This window comes from Giraffa tippelskirchi, chromosome 5, assembly GCF_054371585.1.
Source record: "Giraffa tippelskirchi isolate mGirTip1 chromosome 5, T2T-mGirTip1v1.2.pri, whole genome shotgun sequence".
NCBI classification, from domain to species: Eukaryota; Metazoa; Chordata; class Mammalia; order Artiodactyla; family Giraffidae; genus Giraffa; species Giraffa tippelskirchi.
In genome coordinates, this window is record NC_137279.1 from 90,649,839 (window position 1) to 90,658,342 (window position 8,504).

The window sequence follows — 8,504 nt, forward strand, 5'->3', positions numbered from 1 at the left end:
ACTGGAAGTCCACAAACATCCCCTCAGCAAAAGGTGAAAGCTTTACTGTTTAAAGTTAAAAGCACAACCGCTGACTAATCATTGTTCACTAATGAGCTATAGTGATGTAGAATTGACTCCTAGGAAACCAGGAAAAAGAAAGAAAAATAAAAGAAAGACAGGAGAGTAAGAAGGAGAGGAGAGAAATGGAGGAAAAGTAGGAGGAAGAGAGAGAGGAAGGGGGAAAGAAGGGAAGAAAAGAGATCTATTTTTAAATTTATCTTTTAATTGGAGGATAATTGTTGGCTCAGACAGTAAAGAATCCGCCTGCAATGCGGGAGACCTGGGTCCAATCTCTGGGTTGGGCAACCCCTAGAGGAGGGCCTGGTAACTCATTCCAGTATTCTTTCTTGCAAAATCCCCATGAACAGAGGATCCTGGCAGGCTACAGTCCACGGAGTAGCAAAGAATTGGGTATGACTGAGTGACGAAGCACACAGAATACAACTGCTTTATAATGTTGTGTTCATTTCTGTTGTACAACAATGCGAATAAGCCATAATTATATATGTAATTCCCTCCCTCTTGAGCCTCTCTCTCCCCTCCCATTCTCCCCAACTAGCTTATCACAGAACACCAGGCTTTACTGCCTGTGTTATAAAGCATCTTCCCAGTAGCTATATATTTTCCTCATGGTAGTGTATATATGTTAATGCTATTCTCCCAATTCATCACACACCCTCCTTGTTCCCCCAACCCTGCTGTGTCCACATGTCTGTTTTCTACATCTACATCTCTATTCCTGCCCTGCAAATAGGTTCATCTGCACCATTTTTCTAGATTCCAGCATTTTTCTAGATTCCAGCATTTTTCTAGATTCCATATGTATGCATTATTATGCTATGTTTGTTTTACTCTTTCTGACTTACTTCACTCTTTAACAGGCTCTAGGTTCATCCACTTCACTACGACTGACTCAAATTCTTTCCTTTTTATTTCTGAGTAGTATTCCACTTGCAATGAGATCTATTTTCTTTAATGAGACATCAGTGGCTACAAACTGCAAGGCAGCCAAAATTGACAGAATTATCCCAAGCATGTAAATAAAGAAACAAACAAAAAATACAAGAATCAAATAGAAACTATAATGGTGACTATTAAAAGAACCTCAAACTAGAAACAAACCAATAGTCAAACAGTGGATAGATAACACACACATACATACACACACACACACACACACACACACATACATAATTTCATGTATGAATATCATTTTCATATGTGGAATTCTATTGAGCATATTGAGCAATAAAAAAGTGTAGACTACCAGTGCACTGACAAGCAACATGGATGGCATAACCATAAGCTGAGTGGGAAAAAATGACAGCCACAAAGAGCACACACAGTTTGTTCCATTTTAATAAAATTACAGAAAACAAAAATCTAAACAACTAGTGTAAAACATAGCAATAGCTTCAATAATACATGGTTGGTAATGGGTTTAAGTGCAAATAGGTTTGAGGAGTATTGGGGTAATGGAAATATTTCATATCTTGATTGTGGTCATGTTTACATAGGTTTATATATTTTTCAAAATAATGGGCATGTACATCTAAAATAGATGTATTTTATTGTATATAAGTTATACATCCATTGTTAATTCAGTTTTTAAAATGAAGCAGAAAAAAAAAATGTTACCAGTAAAAAAGACAAAGGTTGAAAAAGTAAACTTTGTAACTTCAAGAAAGTAGGAATAACTTTGGTTGTTTCCTCCCCCCACCAGTTTATAAGTTGAATGACTGTCTCATATTCAGGACTTAACAAATATCACTTGATTAGTGAATGAAATCTTCCCTGGTGGCTCATATGGTAAATAACCTGCCTGCAATGCAGGAGACCTAGATTCAACTCCTGGGTTGGGAAGATCCTCTTGAGAAGGGAATGGCAACCCACTCCAGTATTTTTGCCTGGAGAATCCAATGGACAGAGGAGCCTGATGGGCCACAAAGTGTCTGTGGGGTCACAAAGAGTTGGATGCGACTCAATGACTTACACTCACGTAGTGAATAAAACTTAAAGGAACCAACATCTAGGCAAGGGTATCTCAGAACCACTCTCTGGGGGACTTGTCTTGCATATACATCCTTTGCTTTGATCCTATCCTCATCCCTCTTTCTCTTACCTTAACCATTCGGTGATACATTTGGCCCACTGCCCTTCATACATGGCCTGAACTCTTTCTCTCCTTGTGTTTGGAATAAGTTTGAAAGAGCCGACTAATGTATTTAGAAAATAAGTGTGACAAAGGGCAAAGTTATATTTTTTCTGTAAGAGCTTAAATAGAAAGTGAGGTAGCTAAAGAAGTATGGAATTTCTTTCCCACATTAAAAAAGAGGAAAAAAAGCATTTAAACAAGAAGGGGACCATCAGAGTTTCAAATAACAACAATGATGTCAGGAATGACTATAATGAGAAGTCTGTCGATGTGACAGCAAATCCAACTTGGATAAGGTTGCTTTGTTTTGGTTTGATTTTCATTGAGCACTTTGCATGTAAAAAAGTCAACTTTATCATGACCATTGTCCCAAAGGAGCTTAAATATTAGAAGATGTACAAAGACCTAAGTAGCCGTAATTCAGGGAAAGAAGTAATGTATACTTGTAGCAGAGCACACCTGAAGTACTGTCTGGATTCAGACCAGGGAGAGACTCCTTCCTGCTTATGGATCAGGGAAGCCTTCTGGGGGATATGGCATCAGAAATGGGCTTTGAAGGTTGAGTACTATTAAGAAAATTGAAATTACAAGGAAGATATTCCATGAAGAGTTACAGAAATTAAATTAGCTTGCATTAACAAATTATTATAAAGTAGAAGCAGAAAAAAATAAATAAACAGAGAAGAGAAAGAGTGGCATCACTATGTTGTCCTAGGCTTCTGGGCTGTTGGGTTCTCATTCAGATAAGGCATGGTGAAGAATCTCGCGGGATGTCTTGATATGAACTGTGAAACAAGAGAAATGGGGAGAAATTCTAAATAAGATGGAAATAGTGATGAGGAAGGGGGAGAGGTCAAGAGAAGAAAGCTAAGAGAAGTAAAAATGAAATGGATATAAAATAAGAAATTGGAAAGAGAGGAGGAAATACAAAATACTCACCAGTGCTTCCTAATCCATAATGCAAGGATCATCAAAAGCATTAGGGGCACTATCACTGCCAACGATATCAAGTTCATGGAAAGATGATGCCCTGTGAATATTAGAGAGACACCTAGATTTCATAATAAACTGACTGCCAATTTTGCTCCATCTATTGACTTGCCTATCTTAGCATACGAACTAGGCATAAGTCCCATCAATTATCTTATTTAGTCACTTTATTCTCATACTTGGTTGGGAAGTATTCTTCATCTCCCCACAAATTTCTTATATCTGAGTGTCCCTCATATTCCATTTCTGCATTTCTGAAATCACCTCTATTAGTTCCTTCTTAATACCTCTCTCACTTAGTTCTGGCATCATGAAACTTTCTTTTGCCCTGACTTCTAGGCTCAAGAATCACCTTTGCACACTTAAAAATTCCATCTTACTTACCCCAGTAGAGAAAGATGTCCTGGTCTCCTAGACTGCTATGCCTCACCCGGCAAGAAAAGACAGTTGCCTCCTCAGCATCCACATGCGTGATCATGTGAAGATCCCATCAACGTTGGACAGAACATCACCATGCTGAGTTCCTGGCTGCTCCTGTTCACCCTGCATCCACGTCACCAAAACAGGCTTTGGGTAGAAGCCAGAGACAAAACAAGCTAACAATAGTTGACTTGACCCAAGGATGGGGCTACTGGTCAGCCAAGCCTCTGGTCTCACTGGAAAAGGCATTAAAAATATTCGTATGAGGACTCTAACAGACAATTTAGGGACAAAACATCCACATTAACAGTAAAGTTCCTCTAGGAACTTTTGCCCAACAACCCCTATCCCTCTTAAACTGTCCCTTTCTAATTTTGAAAGGAATGGTGGAAAGGAGCAAGACTTATATAGAAAGATCTTAGAAAAGGGGACTGTACCAACCTTGCCTCTGGAGATACGTCTTCCCTGCATTGAGGAGACTCAAGAGAAATCGGGGACAGATGTTACTAATGAGTTTATACACTGTTTCCTTGATGCCTTCATACTGATGGATTAGATCACAGACACTCTGGGCCCCACTCTTACCCTCTGGAGATGATACCCATGACATGTTTTGGAAACTCAAGAAATCTGATCCTTGATAAGCTGCCTGAAAAAACCCTTTTGGGGTTTCCCTAGAATGCAACTCACAGCCAACTCTCACCTGTAATTCAAAGGGATCTGGGAAGAGGGAGGAAGAAGAAAGAGAGATTAATGGGAAAAAAAATGAGAGGAACTATACGGGAACCTGAGACTGTATAAAAAAAAGTGGGGCAAGGAGATGGTTTTATAAGTGTATAAGGGTCAGTCAATGATATATTCAGTCAGGAACAGGGAAGAGAAGAATTGGTGGAATTGGGAAAAGGGCATAAGGGACAAATGTCAAGAACTGAGGGCTTGATTTGAATAAGTTGGTGGGTAAATAATAAGTGAGGTTCATGGTATAGGTTGGGGGAGGATGAAAAGGAACTTATGTGAGGGAGGTGAGAGTACAACATTTCTAGGTGCATGAAATGAATCATAATGGACATAGGCTTAAAGAAACTGAGTACAAGAAGAGATCATATTTCAAGGGAGTCAGGCACAGAGTGGGAGAGTTGTGTACCTCTGGGTTTTAAGTCATAGAAGGGAGACCACTGAAGAAAGATTAAAACACACACACAAGAAAAACAGAAGTCTGGAAGAAACAAGAGTGTAGGAAATCTTGAATAACCCCCAAGAAATTTACACATGAAGATTTTTATGGTGGAATAGAAAAAATAGAAATGGTCCAGAAAAGTGTATGTTTCTAGAAAGAGAAGAACCTTCTGAAATAAACCCTTAATTGAGTGGATTGAACTTACATTCAAATTTCAGTTGATTGGCATAATCTTGAATCTCCCAAGTTTATCCAATCAAATAGACACGGAATAGCAGCTCCAGGTCTATCATCTCCTCATTGTTGAAGTTACCCTTTGACCAGGAGTACAGAAAAATTACTGTACCTGTTTCACTCTCCCAGCTGTGAGTCTACAACTCATCCAGCCAACCAGAGCCCCTGAATGATTGGCAAAGGATGAGATCTGGATAAGTTAGAATGAGATGTAGTCCTGGACTCCTATGATGGTAGATGGTCAGGTAATTAAAGGAAAAGTGAGGCAAACAGAAAGGATATAAGATGGAGATTCAACCAGTTAACAGAGAGATAGAAAAGTTACAATTTGCCTAAAGATGACATTTTCCTGACGCAGGGCCCCAAGCTCTCCCACTTTCCTTTGAAAAAGAAAGTCCACTACAATTTAACCACATCCACTTGATTAATGACAGACAGACATTCTTACCATCTACATTGTCCCTGCCTGAGAGGAGAATGGCTAGCAAAGCAAGGTGCAGAAAGAGCATGTTATTTGCAGATGTTTCTCACTCTCTCTGTTCTCAAGAAACCTACCATTAGTATCTCCACTCTAACTTCCTTTTTCTGTCAACTGGCAAGTCTCCCCACCAATCACTGACTATAATAAAATTGCTGTTTCACTCAACCTCTCTCATCTCCCCTCAAGCTCTGACCTGAGATTATTCTCTGCTGTCTGAGTTCTAGCCATTCTCCTTACCACTAGTCTTCATTCTGTGTTCTTTCACTCAACTGCTGTGGACAAAGTTGTATGTGACACTGAAAGGTTATGTCCCCTCTCTGGGACTTTCATCTTATCTTTCAAATGAAGAACAGAAACTGCACTGCTTACCCAAGTCCTGCCTATTTTAACAGATCACATTTCTTCCAGTTTCTCCACTCAATTCTGTTTATGTTCCATCATGTTTCCTCTTCTAGGCATCAGTTCTACTCTTCTTTCAAAAAACCTCAAAGTATTCTCTTTTTCATTCACCTCTTCTTCTTCCACATTTCTCATTTTTAAAAAAATTTTACTGACTTGTTTATAAACTGCAAAGCATGCTTTCTCAGATCTTCTATGCTTTCACCATACAATTGTATAAACTATAGCCAGTTTTCCATTGTACTTAAGAGTTGACATTGTAGCCACCCAGAGTATATTCTACCATGAAATATATAAAGAATAAGGCTTCCTCTTTCTGATTTTACTTCAATCTGTATAACGCACTCTAAGTCCATCCATGTCTCTACAAATGACCAAATATAGTTCGTTTTTATGGTTGAGAAATATTCCATTGAATGTACGCACCACATCTTCTTTATCCATTTGCAGAGCAGGAATAGAGATGCAGATATTGAGAATGAACATATGGACATAGGGTGGGGAAGAGGGTAGGATGAATTGGGAGATGTGATTGACATATATACATTATTATGGCTAAAATCGATAGCTAGTGGGAACCTGCTGTATAGCACAGGGAGCTCAGCTTGGTGCTCTGTGGTGACCTAGAGTGGTGGAAAGTGTGGGTAATATGATATATGTATGCAAATAGCTGATTCAATTGGTTGTACAGCAGAAACTAACACAACATTGTAAAGCAGCTATACTCCAATTTAAAAAAAAAAGAAGAAGAAGAAGCCTTTCTATTGAGTTTAATTCATGTGCTCACTCACCAAAAAAATCATTCAACAAATTTTTAGTACCAAGTGTTTTAGTAGGTACAAGAACATACAGAGATTGACAATACATCCATGCCTATCAAGGAATTTTAAACTACAGAAGTGTATAAAATCAAAATTAAAACTCATTGTTATGACTGCCATTTGATTGGCTAGAATTCCAGATACAAGCTTATTCAGAACAATAGTATTGTGGTTTTAGGAACTTATAGCTGATACAATATTTTGTATTGTATACAATTTTGTATTGTATCTATATTTTCATTAAACTTTCCCCCAGGGCCTAGAGAAAAAATATAATTCTCCCACTCTTTTGTAATTGGGTCAGGACCATGTGACTGAGTTCTGGTCAATGGAATGTGCTGTGCTAGAGATGTAAGCCTCTTCTAGGCCCTACCACATTAACTGTTACATCTGATCATTTTTCCATGCAGTGCCAGCCTGGAGCGGAGAAGACAATGGCAACCCACTCCAGTGTTCTTGCCTGGAGAATCCCAAGGACGGGGGGAGCCTGGGGGGCTGCCATTTATGGGATTGCACAGAGTCAGACACGACTGAAGAGACTTAGCAGCAGCAGCAACAGCAGCAGCCAGCCTGGAGATCATCAGTTCCATGTGGAAGAGATACAAGCAAGGAAAGGCTTCCTGCTCTCCATGGAGTTTGCCAGAAAGAAAAATACATTTTGTTGTGTTTAGCCTCTAAGTTTCTCAAGTTTATTTATAACTGCAATACAATCTAATTATGCTTGTCAATATTATAGAATCCAGTAACTACTATCCTTTCCTACCTCCCAAATTCAAGTTCAAATGAGACAAAGATATAGAGCATTTGATATATGGATCAAATTGTCAACTTCACTTCTGATAAATCTTCTAGATGATTTCCCTTAACTGTATAATCCAAGTAATGTTGCTGGTATTGAAAACTAAATGAAGTAGACTGATTTACTCTTATAAATGGATTATTTGTGTCCCTCCTAAACTCATGTTGAAACCCTATCCTCAAGGTGGTTATACTTGGAGATGATGACTCTAAGAAAGTAACTAGAGTTAAATGAGGTCTTAAGAGTGGGGTCTTATATGAAAAGACACAGAGTGAGTTCACTCTTCCTCCTTTCTCCCTCTCTCTCTCTGTCTCTCCTCACATGCACTGAGTAAAGGTCATCTGAAGACATATCAAGAAGGTGGCTGTCTACAAGAAAGCCAGAAAGAGAACCTTCACAAGAAATCAAGTTCTCTTGTATTGCTAGTCTCAAGAATTGTGAGAAAGTATGTCTGTGGTTGAAGCCACCCAGGCTGTGTGTTTTCCTCTGCAGCCCAGGCAGAATAATACACTTACCTAGTCCAAGAAGTGCTAGAAAACCTCTAAGCAACCCCTCCCCAAGGGTCTGGTCGAGTCAAGGGATGGAGGAGACACCAGAACTGACACTTGTGAGAGCAGCTTGACTCCAGAGGCAAAGGGCAGGAAGAAGCTGTTGAGACATATCACAAGCCCAGTTTCTCTCCCAGACTCACCAATGAGCTAATTCTATTTCCTATTTTCACAGGAAAGAATAGGAAAGAGAAAAGAAACAAAAAAATATTTAAGGAATTCTCCTTTAGAGGAACTAGAAGGGATCATCCAATCCCATGATAATAATACTCATTCAATCATCCAAACAGAAAACTAGTAATGCACACTCTTTGCAGACCTATCTTTCCTGACTGACGCCTCACAGTCACCACTGAATTTCTCTCCATAATCTGTAAAATCTGCCTCTTTATCTCTAACCCTACCATCATTTAGTCATGCTTTCATCATGTGTGACTC

The 8,504-nt window shown here is 39.1% G+C and overlaps 1 pseudogene; it reads right to left on the reverse strand.

The window, feature by feature from the left end:
* Positions 1 to 2,898: 2,898 nt before the first annotated feature.
* LOC145504629 (T-cell surface glycoprotein CD1c-like) lies at positions 2,899 to 5,527 on the reverse strand (annotated as a pseudogene).
* Between the last annotated feature and the right edge of the window lie 2,977 nt (positions 5,528 to 8,504).